Genomic DNA, 19432 nt, shown 5'->3' with positions numbered 1-19432 from the left:
ATAAGGCAGATATTCCCCTTTTTCTTCCTTATTCTTTAATAAAGAAAGGTAATACAGATACCCCCCTTTTTTTTTTCTCCTTTGTCTTTAATAAAGAAAGGTAATGGCAGATACCCCCCTTTTTATTTCTTCCTATTTAAACTTTAAATAAACTAAATAAGGCAGATACCCCCCTTTTTATTTCTCCTTATTCTTTAAATAAAGAAAGGTAATAGCTAGTTTTTTCATTTTTTCCTTATTCTTAATAAAGAAAGGTAATAGCTAGTTTTTTTTTCAACCCTATTTCTTTTAAACTAGAATAATGGCAGATACCCCTTTTTATTTCTCCTATTAAACTTTAAAAAAGTAAATAAGGCAGATACCCCCCTTTTTATTTCTTCCTTGTCTTTAATAAAGAAAGGTAATGGCAGATACCCCCCTTTTTTTTTTTTCCTATTAAACTTTAAAAAAGTAAATAAGGCAGATATTCCCCTTTTTCTTCCTATTTAAACTTAATAAACTAAATAAGAAGATACCCCCTTTTTATTTCTTCCATTAAACTTTAAAAAAGTAAATAAGGCAGATACCCCCCTTTTTATTTCTCCTATTAAACTTTAAAAAAGTAAATAAGGCAGATACCCCCCTTTTTATTTCTCCTATTAAACTTTAAAAAAGTAAATAAGGCAGATACCCCCCTTTTTGTTTCTCCTATTAAAACTTTAAAAAAGTAAATAAGGCAGATACCCCCCTTTTTATTTCTTCCTATTAAACTTTAAAAAAGTAAATAAGGCAGATAGCCGTTTTTCTAATTTAAACTTTAAAAAAGTAAATAAGGCAGATACCCCCCTTTTTATTTCTTCCTATTAAACTTTAAAAAAGTAAATAAGGCAGATACCCCCCTTTTTATTTCTCCTATTTAAACTTTTTTAAACTAAATAAGGCAGATATTTTTTTATTTCTTCCTATTAAACCTAATAAACTAAATAAGGCAGATACCCCCCTTTTTATTTCTCCTTATTATTTAATAAACTAAATAAGGAGTTTACCCCTTTTTCCTTATTTCTTAACCTATATAGATACTGTTAATAAAGCTAGAGATAATGGCAGACTAGTCTCTTCCTTATTTCTAACCTATATAGATACTGTTAATAAAGCTAGAGATAATGGCAGACTAGTCTCTTCCTTATTTCTTAACCTATATAGATACTGTTAATAAAGCTAGAGATAATGGCAGACTAGTCTCTTCCTTATTTCTTAACCTATATAGATACTGTTAATAAAGCTAGAGATAATGGCAGACTAGTCTCTTCCTTATTTCTTAACCTATATAGATACTGTTAATAAAGCTAGAGATAATGGCAGACTAGTCTCTTCCTTATTTCTTAACCTATATAGATACTGTTAATAAAGCTAGAGATAATGGCAGACTAGTCTCTTCCTTATTTCTTAACCTATATAGATACTGTTAATAAAGCTAGAGATAATGGCAGACTAGTCTCTTCCTTATTTCTTAACCTATATAGATACTGTTAATAAAGCTAGAGATAATGGCAGACTAGTCTCTTCCTTATTTCTTAACCTATATAGATACTGTTAATAAAGCTAGAGATAATGGCAGACTAGTCTCTTCCTTATTTCTAACCTATATAGATACTGTTAATAAAGCTAGAGATAATGGCAGACTAGTCTCTTCCTTATTTCTAACCTATATAGATACTGTTAATAAAGCTAGAGATAATGGCAGACTAGTCTCTTCCTTATTTCTTAACCTATATAGATACTGTTAATAAAGCTAGAGATAATGGCAGACTAGTCTCTTCCTTATTTCTTAACCTATATAGATACTGTTAATAAAGCTAGAGATAATGGCAGACTAGTCTCTTCCTTATTTCTTAACCTATATAGATACTGTTAATAAAGCTAGAGATAATGGCAGACTAGTCTCTTCCTTATTTCTTAACCTATATAGATACTGTTAATAAAGCTAGAGATAATGGCAGACTAGTCTCTTCCTTATTTCTTAACCGATATAGATACTGTTAATAAAGCTAGAGATAATGGCAGACTAGTCTCTTCCTTATTTCTTAACCTATATAGATACTGTTAATAAAGCTAGAGATAATGGCAGACTAGTCTCTTTTTTGTTTCTTAACCTATATAGATACTGTTAATAAAGCTAGAGATAATGACAGACTAGTCTCTTCCTTATTTCTTAACCGATATAGATACTGTTAATAAAGCTAGAGATAATGGCAGACTAGTCTCTTCCTTATTTCTTAACCTATATAGATACTGTTAATAAAGCTAGAGATAAAGGCAGACTAGTCTCTTCCTTATTTCTTAACCTATATAGATACTGTTAATAAAGCTAGAGATAATGGCAGACTAGTCTCTTCCTTATTTCTTAACCTATATAGATAATGTTAATAAAGCTAGAGATAAAGGCAGACTAGTCTCTTACTTATTTCTTAACCGATATGGATACTGTTAATAAAGCTAGAGATAATGGCAGACTAGTCTCTTCCTTGTTTCTTAACCTATATAGATACTGTTAATAAAGCTAGAGATAATGACAGACTAGTCTCTTCCTTATTTCTAACCTATATAGATACTGTTAATAAAGCTAGAGATAATGGCAGACTAGTCTCTTCCTTATTTCTTAACCTATATAGATACTGTTAATAAAGCTAGAGATAATGGCAGACTAGTCTCTTCCTTATTTCTAACCTATATAGATACTGTTATTAAAGCTAGACATAATGGCAGACTAGTCTTTTACTTATTTCTTAACCTATATAGATACTGCTAATAAAGCTAGAGATAATGGCAGACTAGTCTCTTCCTTATTTCTAACCTATATAGATATGTTAATAAAGCTAGAGATAATGGCAGATTAGTCTCTTCCTTATTTCTAACCTATATAGATACTGTTAATAAAGGTAGAGATAATGGCATACTAGTCTCTTCCTTATTTCTAACCTATATAGATACTGTTATTAAAGCTAGACATAATGGCAGACTAGTCTTTTACTTATTTCTTAACCTATATAGATACTGTTAATAAAGCTAGAGATAATGACAGACTAGTCTCTTCCTTATTCCTTAACCTATATAGATACTGTTAATAAAGCTAGAGATAATGGCAGACTAGTCTCTTCCTTATTTCTAACCTATATAGATACTGTTAATAAAGCTAGAGATAATGGCAGACTAGTCTCTTCCTTATTTCTTAACCTTTATAGATACTGTTAATAAAGCTAGAGATAATGGCAGACTAGTCTCTTCCTTATTTCTTAAGCTATATAGTTACTGTTAATAAAGCTAGAGATAATGGCAGACTAGTCTCTTCCTTATTTCTTAACCTATATAGATACTGTTAATAAAGCTAGAGATAATGGCAGACTAGTATCTTCCTTATTTCTTAACCTATATAGATACTGTTAATAAAGCTACAGATAATGGCAGACTAGTCTCTTCCTTAATTCATAACATATAGATACTGTTAATAAAGCTAGAGATAATGGCAGACAAGTTTCTTCCTTATTTCTAACCTATATAGATACTGTTAATAAAGCTACAGATAATGGCAGACTAGTCTCTTCCTTATTTCTTAACCTATATAGATACTGTTAATAAAGCTAGAGATAATGGTAGACTAGTCTCTTCCTTATTTCTTAACCTATATAGATACTGTTAATAAAGCTAGAGATAATGGCAGACTAGTCTCTTCCTTGTATCTTAACATATATAGATACTGTTAATAAAGCTAGAGATAATGGCAGACTAGTCTCTTCCTTATTTCTAACCTATATAGTTACTGTTAATAAAGCTAGAGATAATGGCAGACTAGTCTCTTCCTTATTTCTTAACCTATATATTTACTGTTAATAAAGCTAGAGATAATGGCAGACTAGTCTCTTCTTTATTTCTTAACCTATATAGTTACTGTTAATAAAGCTAGAGATAATGGCAGACTAGTCTCTTCCTTTTTTCTTAACCTATATAGTTACTGTTAATAAAGCTAGAGATAATGGCAGACTAGTCTCTTCCTTATTTCATAACTTATATAGATACTGTTAATACAGCTAGAGGTAATGGCAGACTATTCTCTTCCTTATTTGTAACCTATATAGTTACTGTTAATAAAGCTAGAGATAAAGGCAGACTAGTCTCTTCCTTATTTCATAACCTATATAGATACTGTTAATAAAGCTAGAGATAATGGTAGACTAGTCTCTTCCTTATTTCTTAACCTATATAGATACTGTTAATAAAGCTAGAGATAATGGCAGACTAGTCTCTTCCTTATTTCTTAACTTATATAGATACTGTTAATAAAGCTAGAGATAATGGCAGACTAGTCTCTTCTTTATTTCTTAACCTATATAGTTACTGTTAATAAAGCTAGAGATAATGGCAGACTAGTCTTTTCCTTATTTCTTAACCTATATATTTACTGTTAATAAAGCTAGAGATAATGGCAGACTAGTCTCTTTTTTATTTCTTAACCTATATAGATACTGTTAATAAAGCTAGAGATAATGGCAGACTAGTCTCTTCCTTATTTCTTAACCTATATAGCTGTTAATAAAGCTAGAGATAATGGCAGACTAGTCTCTTCCTTATTTCATAACTTATATAGATACTGTTAATAAAGCTAGAGATAATGGCAGACTAGTCTCTTCCTTATTTCTAACCTATATTGATACTGTTACTAAAGCCACAGATAATGGCAGACTAGTCTCTTCTTTATTTCTTAACCTATATAGACACTGTTAATAAAGCTAGAGATAATGACAGACTAGTCTCTTCCTTATTTCTTAACCTATATAGCTGTCAATAAAGCTAGAGATAATGGCAGACGAGTCTCTTCCTTATTTCTTAACTTATACAGATACTGTTAATAAAGCTAGAGATAATGGCAGACTAGTCTCTTCCTTATTTCTAACCTATATAGATACTGTTAATAAAGGCAGAGATAATGGCAGGCTAGTCTCTTCTTTATTTCTTAACCTATATAGTTACTGTTAATAAAGCTAGAGATAATGGCAGACTAGTCTCTTCCTTATTTCTTAACCTATATAGTTACTGTTAATAAAGCTAGAGATAATGGCAGACTAGTCTCTTCCTTATTTCATAACTTATATAGATACTGTTAATAAAGCTAGAGATAATGGCAGACTAGTCTCTTCCTTATTTCTTAACCTATATAGATAATGTTAATAAAGCTAGAGATAAAGGCAGACTAGTCTCTTCCTTATTTCTTAACCGTAATGGATACTGTTAATAAAGCTAGAGATAATGGCAGACTAGTCTCTTCCTTATTTCTTAACCTATATAGATACTGTTAATAAAGCTAGAGATAATGGCAGACTAGTCTCTTCCTTGTTTCTTAACCTATATAGATACTGTTAATAAAGCTAGAGATAATGACAGACTAGTCTCTTCCTTATTTCTAACCTATATAGATACTGTTAATAAAGCTAGAGATAATGGCAGACTAGTCTCTTCCTTATTTCTTAACCTATATAGATACTGTTAATAAAGCTAGAGATAATGGCAGACTAGTCTCTTCCTTATTTCTAACCTATATCGATACTGTTATTAAAGCTAGAGATAATGGCAGATTAGTCTCTTCCTTATTTCTAACCTATATAGATACTGTTAATAAAGGTAGAGATAATGGCAGACTAGTCTCTTCCTTATTTCTAACCTATATAGATACTGTTATTAAAGCTAGACATAATGGCAGACTAGTCTTTTACTTATTTCTTAACCTATATAGATACTGTTAATAAAGCTAGAGATAATGACAGACTAGTCTCTTCCTTATTTCTTAACCTATATAGATACTGTTAATAAAGCTAGAGATAATGGCAGACTAGTCTCTTCCTTATTTCTAACCTATATAGATACTGTTAATAAAGCTAGAGATAATGGCAGACTAGTCTCTTCCTTATTTCTAACCTATATAGATACTGTTAATAAAGCTAGAGATAATGGCAGACTAGTCTCTTCCTTATTTCTTAACCTTTATAGATACTGTTAATAAAGCTAGAGATAATGGCAGACTAGTCTCTTCCTTATTTCTTAACCTATATAGTTACTGTTAATAAAGCTAGAGATAATGGCAGACTAGTCTCTTCCTTATTTCTTAACCTATATAGATACTGTTAATAAAGCTAGAGATAATGGCAGACTAGTCTCTTCCTTATTTCTTAACCTATATAGATACTGTTAATAAAGCTACAGATAATGGCAGACTAGTGTCTTCCTTAATTCATAACTTATATAGATACTGTTAATACAGCTAGAGATAATGGCAGACTAGTCTCTTCCTTATTTCTAACCTATATAGATACTGTTAATAAAGCTACAGATAATGGCAGACTAGTCTCTTCCTTATTTCATAACCTATATAGATAATGTTAATAAAGCTAGAGATAATGGTAGACTAGTCTCTTCCTTATTTCTTAACCTATATAGATACTGTTAATAAAGCTAGAGATAATGGCAGACTAGTCACTTCCTTATTTCTTAACTTATATAGATACTGTTAATAAAGCTAGAGATAATGGCAGACTAGTCTCTTCCTTATTTCTTAACCTATATAGTTACTGTTAATAAAGCTAGAGATAGTGGCAGACTAGTCTCTTCCTTATTTCTTAACCTATATATTTACTGTTAATAAAGCTAGAGATAATGGCAGACTAGTCTCTTCTTTATTTCTTAACCTATATAGTTACTGTTAATAAAGCTAGAGATAATGGCAGACTAGTCTCTTCCTTATTTCTTAACCTATATAGTTACTGTTAATAAAGCTAGAGATAATGGCAGACTAGTCTCTTCCTTATTTCATAACTTATATAGATACTGTTAATACAGCTAGAGGTAATGGCAGACTATTCTCTTCCTTATTTCTAACCTATATAGTTACTGTTAATAAAGCTAGAGATAAAGGCAGACTAGTATCTTCCTTATTTCATAACCGATATAGATACTGTTAATAAAGCTAGAGATAATGGTAGACTAGTCTCTTCCTTATTTCTTAACCTATATAGATACTGTTAATAAAGCTAGAGATAATGGCAGACTAGTCTCTTCCTTATTTCTTAACTTATATAGATACTGTTAATAAAGCTAGAGATAATGGCAGACTAGTCTCTTCCTTATTTCTTAACCTATATAGTTACTGTTAATAAAGCTAGAGATAATGGCAGACTAGTCTCTTCCTTATTTCTTAACCTATATATTTACTGTTAATAAAGCTAGAGATAATGGCAGACTACTCTCTTCTTTATTTCTTAACCTATATAGTTACTGTTAATAAAGCTAGAGATAATGGCAGACTAGTCTCTTCCTTATTTCTTAACCTATATAGTTACTGTTAATAAAGCTAGAGATAATGGCAGACTAGTCTCTTCCTTATTTCATAACTTATATAGATACTGTTAATACAGCTGGAGATAATGGCAGACTAGTCTCTCCCTTATTTCTAACCTATATAGATACTGTTAATAAAGGCAGAGATAATGGCAGACTAGTCTCTTCTTTATTTCTTAACCTATATAGTTACTGTTAATAAAGCTAGAGATAATGGCAGACTAGTCTCTTCCTTATTTCTTAACCTATATAGTTACTGTTAATAAAGCTAGAGATAATGGCAGACTAGTCTCTTCCTTATTTCTAACCTATATAGATACTGTTAATAAAGATAGAGATAATGGCAGACTAGTCTCTTCCTTATTTCATAACCTATATAGATACTGTTAATAAAGCTAGGGATAATTGGAGACTAGTCTCTTCCTTATTTCTTAACCTATATAGATACTGTTAATAAAGCTAGAGATAATGGCAGACTAGTCTCTTCCTTATTTCTTAACCTATATAGATACTGTTAATAAAGCTAGAGATAAAGGCAGACTAGTCTCTTCCTTATTTCTAACCTATATAGATACTGTTAATAACGCTAGAGATAATGGCAGACTAGTCTTTTCCTTATTTCTTAACCTATATAGATACCGTTAATAAAGCTAGAGATAAAGGCAGACTAGTCTCTTCCTTATTTCTTAACATATATAGATACTGTTAATAAAGCTAGAGATACTGGCAGACTAGTCTCTTTCTTATTTCTTAACCTATATAGTTACTGTTAATAAAGCTGGAGATAATGGCAGACTAGTCTCTTCCTTTCCAGACTTGTCTAAAGCTTTTAACACAGTTCGTCACAGCAAACTTCTACTTCAGGTGTCCTCCCCAGATTTCTCTCAGCCCCTTCAATAGCTCCCTGTCCAATAGGTATCAGTCAGTAAAATGGCACTCCATGCTGTCTCCTTACCTCCCAGTCACCACCAGGCTCTATCCTTGGTTTCCTTCTCTTTAACATTTTCACCAACACCCTCTATACTTACACACAACAGGCCACCCTAATACAATACACAGATGATTCCACTCTCATTTGCACATCTGACAACACGGTGCACCTTCAAATAATTACTCAGAAAGCTTTAACAGCCATTGAAACATGACTTTGTAACTCACAACTCATGCTCAACCCAAAAATGACCAAACTACTACTATTTTCCCCAAATCCCTCTCTCATGAAAAAAATAAAGTCCTCTCTCAATAATATAACCATTGAAGTCACTTCTCATAGCAAATTTTTTGGGGTGATTGTGGATGATAATCTTACATTCGATCTGCATATACAAAATTGCATAAGAAAAACTAGGGATGCTTTACAGAGCCAAAAACGTTCTCACTGATGCAACTAAAACCACACTCGGCACTACTTATCTCCTCCCCCCTCTTCTATATGGTGCTCCCATCCTTACTAACCTCCAGGCTTCACAAAACTTAAAACTTGAACAATGCTATAACAAAGTTGCTAAATTTGCAGCACATACCCCTTTCAGAACCCACCACTGTATATCACTGAAGAGTCTTAGTTGGTTAGTACTGCCACATCAACTAACATATACACACCTTCTTACCACCTATAAAATTATCCAGCATTCATATGCCTGTCCAGCACTAAAAATCATTCTAGACAACAATGTTCTCAGTCCGTCATTATGATCCACTGACCAAAAACTCCTGTCTGTCTACAAACCAAGCAAATATACTGGGCATTGTCTGTAGTCATATAAGGTTGCTAAGACCTAGAACTCCTTATCTATATTCATCAGGTCTATACCAACCCTCCCACCTTTCAAAACCACTCTGAAATACTTCCTAGCTAAAATCTGGCTCTGTTCTTGCTTCAAAAAACAGGATAAACTATATCCTTAAATGTGAACAAGTGCTTTTTCATTCCTTATACATCCTTACTCTCCCTTCTTCATTTACTTCCTTACTGCTAATTCTCTTCCCTGACTTTCTCTCTAAATATACCATAAGCCTGTTTTCCCTCACTTCATACTGCAATTCCTATTCATACTAGACTAACTTACCTTTAATTTCTCTACAACTGTCTAAAATTTGTCTAAATAGTAAATGATTGTCATGTACCTTATATCAATTTTTAGCCAATGTGTTTATATGTTTAATTTGTTACAATTATTTAAGCTGCAGATATTTTTGTTTTATTTTTGAAGATTGTAAAATTATTGTTCTTAAAATGTTTTGTAATAATTTGAAGCTTTTCTCCCTGGGTCTCCACTGGAAAATGACTTTTACCCAGTCAGGCTTTCCCACTAATCAAATGTCAATCAATCAATCAATCAATAAATAAATGTAAAGTGGAAAGGGTTGTTGCCAAACAAAGGCAGCCTATAACAAGAAAAATAACTAGAGATCCTGTACAAGTATTAGAGATTTTCAGAAATTTTATAAAAAAAAATTGTATAAAGCAGATAAATGTGGAAATCAAGAAAGAGCACAAATGGAAATATTTATGGATGACTTAAATGTGCCAGTCTTACAGGTAGATGAGGCTCCACAATTAACAGTTAAGATAGGAGGAGATGAGATAAAAAAAGGTGACGTATTACCAATCTGCAGGAAAGTCTTCAGGGATAGATGGTATTCTAGCGGAAGTTTGGAAATTAAGAGGGAAGAACATGATAAAGACCTGGAAAGTTTTGTTTAACAGTATTCTAAAAGAAGGGGAGGCATCGATATCTTGGAAAAAAGATGTGGTGGCTGTACTACCTAAAAACAGTAAACACCCATCTGATCAGGCTTCATATAGGGCCATTTCAATTTTTAAGCATAATTCTGGGTCTACTTCAGTAGGCTGAATTTTCACTTACCCAAATTTAATTTTACTGAGATAACAACACCAAAGTAAATTATGTACCCACACATGGATTGGTAAAGCAATACCCATAATTATGGGGACATGATAAAGTGAAGTATTTAGGAGGGTCTATTTCAGTAGACTGAATTTTCACTTACCTGAATTTTATTTTACTGAAACAACAACACTGAACTGTCACTAAACTGAAAGTACACACTACCAAATTTTTTAAATAGGAAACAAGACACTTGGCCAACATAGTGAAATTTGCCCTTTTCCCCAATGTAGTGTGATCCTGGAGTTGGTATATTTAGTTAGAGTGGGTGTGGAGGGCGAAGCTCCCCACATTGGGAGATGTGGGGGACATAGCCCCGAACCTGGATGGGTTTGACATAGTACAGTGTATGTTCAGTTTTATTGTTGGCCAAGTGTCTTGTTTCCCAGGTAAAGATTTTGGTAGTGTGTAGTTTTGATTTAGTGATAGTTCGGTGTTGTTATCTCGGTAAAATAAAATTTGGGTAAGTGAAAATTCAGTCTACTGAAGTAGACCCATTTAGGAATATGGATTAAAAAGGTTTCTGTTATGGCAGCTAAGGATATGTAGGAAGAGACTAAACACAAGATAATACAAAAACTGAGAAACTAGAAGCTCTTGCCTATGGGCATGGATAGCAAGATACGTGTAGTAAAAATGTTTTTAGTCCCTTTAGTTTTAAACACAGGTCAGGCATATTTTTATCAACCAGAACAAAAGTTGTGAATAGCAATTAATAAAGAGTTGAAGGATTTTTTTTTCAGGAGGGGAAGACGGCAAGAGTCAAGTGGGATAAGTTGATCCTTCCAACAGGACACAGGGGTTTATGATTACCTGATTTGAAGGGATATTTTAGAGCACAGTTAAAGCTTTTATACATAAGCAGAGAGCTACAATTCAAAGTGAAAAGGGATGATAATGAAGCAGAGAGTAATTCAGGAAATTAAGAAAGAGTGGGATTTTGGACACGGATCCTTAAGGAGAATAACAGTCATACAGAATATTATATTCATAAAGTAGCAGAAAGTATTTTAAGAACTACACAGGGACGGAGAAAGGAGATTCTGCTGATAGGGATGACTGCAATTAGGGGTACAGAGAATAGGCCAGAGGGGGCGGAATTTACTGGAGGAACCTGGCAAAAGAACCAAGGTATTGGGAACAAATAATTAGAGATAGGAAGGTAATAGAATGGGAAGAGGTTGAGAAGACATTTGGATTGCAGGCTAGTGACTGATTACTTAACAGGGATTGATATCAGAGTACAGACAAAGAGAAAGAGATAGGGAAATCCTAAATGACAATCTAGCACTGCTAGAGTTTTTACTTGAATCTAGAATAGAAGCTGCTTTTCAAAAGGAATAATTAGTAGGGCATTCAAGATATTGCACGATAACTATAAGAGTCAATCAGACATTGTCAGAAAAGATTGGGAAGAGAGAGATTTGATGTGTAATTCAGAAAGAAATAATGGGAGGACATATGTATAGCTCTCAAATATGCAAGACAATGTAGAAGATTTAGGACTTTTTCCTGGAAGTGTTTGCATGGATACTTTTATACCCCAAGCAGACTCCCAAAGAAATTTTCCTCCATTGGATGGCAAATGTTGGGGCATATAGTAGGGAAGAAAATGGTACCCGGGGGCATGTTCGGGGTGTAAGGAGTTGGCCTACGCAGTACTCTGTCAGGAATACTGGGGGAGCAAATCAGAGCAACAAAGGAAATTATTTTTTGAGTTGGGATACAGGATCTGAATTGCTTACACATAGTAAGGCCTTCTTAAGTTTAATTCTGGTGGCTGCCAAAAAAAAAGCAATTACTTTAGAAAATGGAAATCCAAGTCTAAACCAACTATACTTGAAGTAGTGAATATTGTTCATAGATTTGTAGGTGATTACTAGGCTAATGGCACAAGAGCCTTTACAAGCTCAGCCAATAATTCCCAAGATATGACAATATTATATCTTAATTCCCCCAGATATTGGATGGGGTAGTATCAGGGTATTGGGGCTTTTGGTGTTAATGCCCTGACTCATTTTATAAACAATAAGGGACATGGGCAGTACTCTGGGAGTGAATTTACAGTTCCCCATCTATTAATTCAAATTCTTTTTGAAGACAGTGAGATACAGACTTTGTTTTACAAAGATGGGAAGTTTATTCTCTCTTTCCCTTTTGCACACCATATGGTACATTGGGCAATGAACATCTTTCAATGTTTATTGTTTCTGTAGCAGTTACGGGTTTTACAGGCTCAGGTTGCTAATCCAAGACCCAAACCTCCTTGGAGGGTACACTGCACACATGCTCACATGCACACAGTCACACCTAGGGCCAATATAGAGAGTCCACTCCACCTATTGCATGTCTTTGGAATGTGGGTGGAAACCGAAGCACCCGTAGGAAACCCACATGAACACAGGGAGGATATGCAGACTCTGCACAGAAGGCACCCCAGCCAAGAATCGAACTGGAGAACCTCTTGCTGTGAGGTGGCAGCACTTACTGCTACACCACTGCATCACCCATAGAAGATGTAGCCTTTTGGATATGAAGCTGTCTCTCCAGCAAGTTCTGTTAGAATCATAAATAAAGTTCAGGTCCATGGAACATGTAACCCTCATATATTTTTTCTTGAAAATATGCAACATTTTCATCAGGGCTGGATCAGAGAATACCTTTTAGGTCAGGCACAAGTTCCCTCTCAATAAATGATATGAGATGGAGTAAAGGGATAGGGCCTTTAGTCGGTCTGCAAAGACATATGTCTTATGGTTTGTATTTTTTTTTTAGTGGGAAACCTCTGGGGCTGCTCCATTTGGTGTAAGTGCCTGGCTAGATATATGCAGAAGGGAACATTGTACTCAATTATGGGCCTGATGAGGGCCGAGTACAATGGCACTATGATTTCAAGTTGAGCCACACAGGAATGATTTCCTCACTGCCATAGCTACATGGTGGTCAAAGTTTAGGTTACTATCTATTTGTGTTCCTAAATCCCTTACCACTGGGTCTACATTTAGAGGTGTGCTATCAATATTATAATTTGCAGGGTTATTTGATTTTCCAAAGGGTATGATTATGCATTTTTTAGCATTTAGTCAAAGTCAAGTCAAAGTAAACTTCATTGTCATTTAGGTCTGTTCGTAGTGCAGCTAAACAAAATTATGTTGCTTCATTCCCAGTGCAAGAAACATACATACATACAGTTACTATTTAGGACAGACACAGACATTACATGTATAAAAATGTGCCATTTAGGGTATTGCACAAGTAGATATTGCACAAACTTCAATTTTCACATTAACAGGCACCTGTGAAGCAAAACTATTGCACAGAGTATTGCACATTCAAGTTTCAGGACAGATGCAGATCTGGATATTGCACTAAAGTTTGCTACTAGTAGTAATGATGTTAGAATAAATGGACATGAGAGGATGTCACTTACTGGATTAGTCAAAAGAATATGCAGTTAATTGATTGAAAGAGCAGAATGGCTTCTGCCATGCTTGTTGTTTGAGTTAAGCAATCTGGTGAATAAGGGGAAAAAGCTTCTATTGAGCCTGGAAATCTTACAGTGCATGATGATGTAACATCTACCTGAGGAAAGGCAGGAGAACGTACTACAAGCAAGGTGTGTATGGTCATTTATTATCTTTCTAGCTCTTCCAATACATCAAGATTCATTTATGTCATCCAAGGATGCCAGTGGAGAGCCAATGATTCTTTCCGCTGCTGTTCATACTCTCCGGAGAGTTTTGAAATCTGAGGCATTACAGTTCCCATACGATACAATGATGTTGTTTGTCAGTATGCTCTCAATGGTTCCCCTATAGAAGGCTTGGAGGATGGATTGTAACAGGTTTGCTTTCCTCAGTTTCCGTAGGAAGTGCAAATGTCGCTATGCTTTTGTGACAGTGTGGTTGGTGTGCACTGACCATGACAGGTCCTCTGATACATGTACCCAGGAACTTATTGTTCATGACACTTTGTACTGCTGCTCCCTTGATTTCCAGAGGTTGATGTGCTCCCTGAGACCCCCTAAAGTCCACAATCAGTTCCTTGGTCTTGCTTATGCTTAATGCCAGATCGCTGCTGTCACAGCAGCCTTGCAGATGTTCCACTTCACTCCTGTATGCTGTTTCCACACCATTCCTGACAAGACCTATGACTGTGGTGCCATCTACGAACGTGATAATTTTGTTAGATTCATATCTGGGTAAGCAAGGTGAATAGTAGAGGACTCAGGACACAGCCCTGTGGTACATCCATGTTCAGAGTTATGCTTTTAGAGCTATTATTTCCCACACATACCTTTTGGGGTCTGTCCGTGAGAAAATCTAGTATCTAATTGCACAATGAGGTGTTGATACTCAGTTGTATTAGTTTCATCACTAGGTTCTGGGGGATGAGAGTATTAAAGGTGGAGCTGAAGTCTACAAATAACATCCTGACATAACTGTCCTTATTTTCCAAGCGAGTCAAGGTTTCATGAAGTGCTACAGAGATGGTGTCTGCTGTGCAGTGGTTTGACCTGTAGGCATAGATGGCATCTGCTGTGCAGTGCTTTGACCTGTAGGCAGAGATAGCATCTGCTGTGCAGCGGTTTGAACTGTAGGCAGAGATGGCATTTGCTGTGCAGCGGTTTGACCTGTAGGCAGAGATGGCATCTGCTGTTCAGCAATTTGACCTGTATAGGCAGAAATGGCATCTGCTGCACAGTGGTTTGACCTGCAGCCAAAGATGGCATCTGCTGTGCAGCGGTTTGAAATGTAGATAGAGATGGCATCTCTGTGCAGTGGTTTGACCTGTAGGCAGAGATGGCATCTGCTATTCAGCAGTTTGACCTGTAGGCAGAGATGGCATCTGCCGTGCAGTGGTTTGAACTGTAGGCAGAGATGGCATTTACTGTGTAGCGGCTTGACCTGTAGGTAGAGATGGCATCTGCTGTACAGCAGTTTGAACTGTAGGTAGAGATGGCATTTGCTGTGCAGTGGTTTGACCTGTAGACAGAGATGTCATGTGCTTTGCAGCAGTTTGACCTTTAGGCATTGATGGCATCTGCCTTGCAGCAGTTTGACCTGTAGGCAGAGATGGCATGTGGTTTGTATGCAGTAAACAAAATGATTGCAAAATTATCCAAGCTGCCTAGGTATGGATAAGGCGCTGCCTTATATTCCAGTTTTATGTTGGTGATAATTTAGTAAAGGTGTTAAAAAGTACTGCTGGTACCTGCGTCTGAGCTTATCAACCAAAATAAACAAAAAGGCATGTTATTTGGAGGAGTGGAGGGAAGGAAGGGTACCTGTGTTGCCAAACAAAGGAATTAAAGGAAGACAGAGAACCTGGAGGTACAAAGGTATTAAAGGAGAACAGAGAACCTAGGGGTGCAAAGCAATTAAAGGAGGACAGAGAACCTGGAGGTGTATAGCAATTAAAGGAGGACAGAGATCCTGTGGATGCAAAGGAATTAAAGGAGAACAGATAACCTAGAGGTACAAAGCAATTAAAGGAGGGCAGAGAACCTGGAGGCATATTGCAATTAAAGGAGGACAGAGATCCTGGAGATGCAAAGGAATTAAAGGAGGCCAGAGAAGCTGGAGGTGCAAAGGACTGGAGGTGCACAGCAATTAAAGGAGGGCAGAGAACCTGGAGGTGCAAAGGAATTAAAAGAGGGCAGAGAACCTGGAGGTGCAAAGAAATTAAAGGAGGACAGAGAACTTGGAGGTGTTGAGGTGAGCAGATGGAATGATAACAGGGAATGATTATGATCCAGTAGTGATGGGTTAGATAACAGACTCCATAACTTGTGCTTAAAAAAGAGGTAGTGGCAGAGAGGTATAGGGCCAGGAGACATACTTTAATTTCTGTGTAAATAATACTGGATTTACTGTTTTTCACTGCAGTTAGTACAGCCAAGGTTGGAAAGTGAAGGAGCAAGTGAAAGTAATGAATCCTTAAGGAAAGCAAGAATATATGAAAGCTCTATAGAGGTACAATGAGTACCATGTCTAGGTTTCAAATAATGTTTCCTTGTTCTTTATATATATATGACATACGAAAATGGAGAATGACTAAAGAAAAGGGTGAATTAGAGTAAATGTAACCACCGAAGCAGTTAAGAACACGCGGAAGTCAAAAAGCATGTAATTTCAGAATTTAAAAAAAAGTCAGATTTAAAGGGCAACTATACAGTTCCATGTCTAATATTATAAAACAATGTCTAAAGCTGACTAGGGAAATTGGGGTGGGGCACATGCATATTTATAATGTATTCAGATAGTTTTGGTTGCAGGAAATGTATATAAAAGTAATCATGCACTTTCTGATAGGAGAGAGTTAAAGGATGGAGTTGATGTAATTTTTTGTGTCGGTTTGATGAGGGTCATGAACTATGATACACTGTAGGTCAGCTATGAAGCAAGCAGATTACAAAGTTAACGGAAGAGACAGCAGTGTGGAAAATCACTGGACATTTTAGCGAGTAAAGCTCAGTACAGTAAAGTGTTGGAGATGGAAAAGGACACTGATGCTGAAAGTAACGGAATTTGTTGTGTTAAGAGAAGGTGAAATATAAATACTAAGCATAAATAAGACATCAGATATGTATGACAAAGGCTGGTTTCTTATTTTCATTGTCTGGTTAGTAATTTTTCTGCAGGTCCAAAAAGAGCAAGTGACAGAATAACATTATAAAAAATAAAGCCTCCTACTGAAAAACAAGACAGGAAGATTATGATATATGTTTTGATAAAATGCCCTAACCTGGATTCTCTGTGTAGCAGAAGATGGAAGGAACCATAAACATTCTGGGATACCCATGGTTCCATAGCCATAGCTGTAACGGAGAATGTGTGTATTGCAGAGAAATGGAAGTTGCAAAGACAGTTACTCAAAAAGTGTGCACGTATGAGGTAAAGCAGTGTTGCAGAAAATTAAGCCAAAGACTGTAGAACATGTAATATTACAGGTCTACTTCAAAGGATTGAAATTTCACAGCATCGATCCTCTGATCATCAAAGATTAGGGGATCAAAGTTGTAAAATACTGAACCTAAGAAAAAAATTTTAACAAGTCAAAAATTTTTATTTCATGTTTTTGTAGGGGGGCAAGCCTCTCTGTACCCCTCCCCACACCGTCTGCTACTTATATATACCAACTCTGAGATCACACTACAGTGAAGAGAATGGAGAACTCAGAATTTTGTTTTGGTTAATTTACTGATTTCAAGGCCAAAGTTTGCAAAGGTTTACTTATTTACTTTACTGTTTTTAAGTTTGCTGATGGTGACAATAAGTGGTACTACCAGCCATGCCAGGAGAACTGGGCAGTGGATGTGTAACATATGGCAGCATAGCTAGCTGGATTTCTATAAAGAATTATATGTCATTTGTTTACCAAACTGATTTGTACAGATGCTTATGTTTAAAAATGTATTTGCAAAGTTGCTTGTGTTAAAATGTATCAACGGTGTTTCCTGTTGGACTGAACAGAAATGTACATCATTATTGTAACTGTTTAAATATATACATTGTAACAGCATATACTAGAAGAGAAGAGGTTAATCCACCTGACTTTAAAAACATATTCTTGAAATTACATGACTTTATAGGTTAAGCCATAAAGATGTTATCCCACAGTTTTGAAGGGAGCCAGAGGCAAAATGTACTAGAGAATAGTTTGTAGCTCCTGTAGGAAGAGTGGAATGGTTTTATTGTTTTATGGCTTCCAGATGCTGCAACAGATCTTAGAAAAGCTCCAGATATGTATGGTAGCACATAGGTGCTAAACCCTAGCAGCTTGTAGTGTTGGTAACAGGGTAGGAAGTAGAAGTCAGATGGCCAGATGCATGTGATGTCATTCTGTACAGAAGTAATGTTTTAATATTAGAGGAGACTGAAGTCTCAGGGGCAGTCTGTTCTTCGAAACCTGACTAGAAAGACCCTCACCCACATCATCTTGCCTTGCAGTAGCAAGTAACTTAGGGAACAACAATTCTTTTAGTCAATCAGGAATAAATAGTGAGATTAGCTAAATACTGTTTTTCTATATCTGTGTGAAACCTTCCATCAGTGTTATTTTTAATATTTCCTGTGACTGAAACTCTGGTGTTTACTGTAAATAAATATTTTGTGTTTTCGTGTTCTTTTATTATTTATTATTAAAAATGTTTCAACTTTTCATTGTGGCTAGTCATTTTCAGAAAATATTTAACTTTTGAGAGTATTTGCACATATTTATTTATTTATTTTATTTTATTTTATTTTACATTTGTTAACCGGGAAAATCCGACTGGACTAGGTCCATTTACAGCAAAGACCTGGGAAGAAAAGTTCCACATTGTTAGGCAAAAGAAAAATAATTTTATGCAGAGTAGTACAAGTTAAACAAAAGAGAAATATTTTATACAGAGTAGTACAACAAACATGTACATTATACAACAAAGCAATCAGATATTCACATTAAAAATGCAAGCAGACAAGACACTTTCAGCAGTCAGAGAAGTTATAAAACAGTAGGTATTAGGAGCTACTTACAGGCTCGGCTAATGGCTGTTAGGGTTTTAGTCCCATAGAGGATTACAGTGACTAACTTGGTATTGTTGAATGGATGGCTGTTAGGGGTTTTAGTCCCATAGAGGATTACAGTGACTAACTTGGTATTGGTGAATGGATATGAGGAGTCAGCAGTCAGAGAAGTTACAAACAGTAGGGATTAAGAGCTACTTACAGGCTTGGCTAATGGCTGTTGGGTTTTAGTCCCATCAAGGATTGCAGTGACTAACTTGGTATTGGTGAATGGATGGCTGTTATGGTTTTTGTCCCATAGAGGATTACAATGACTAACTTGCTATTGGTGAATGGATGGCTGTTAGGGGTTTAGTCCCATAGAGGATTACAGTGACTAAGTTGGTATTGGTGAATGGATGGCTGTTAGGGTTTTAGTCCTATAGAGGATTACATTGACTAACTTGGTATTGGTGAATGGATATGAGGAGGAAAAGGTAGGAAAGCTTAGGTTTAAATAATACAAGGACATAGCCAGAGTATTCATCAGATGTGATTTGAGGGACTTTTTGAAGTGTGAGGTGGTGGAGTTAGTGGTCAGCGAAGGTGGAAGGCAGTTCCAGTTCCTAGCAATGGTGTGAGAATATAGCACTTTTCCTGCAGTATTGT

The sequence above is a fragment of the Protopterus annectens genome, chromosome 17.part0 (assembly GCF_019279795.1).
Source record: "Protopterus annectens isolate FY-2018-M chromosome 17.part0, PAN1.0, whole genome shotgun sequence".
Taxonomy (NCBI): Eukaryota; Metazoa; Chordata; order Ceratodontiformes; family Protopteridae; genus Protopterus; species Protopterus annectens.
This window is presented reverse-complemented; position numbering follows the sequence as displayed.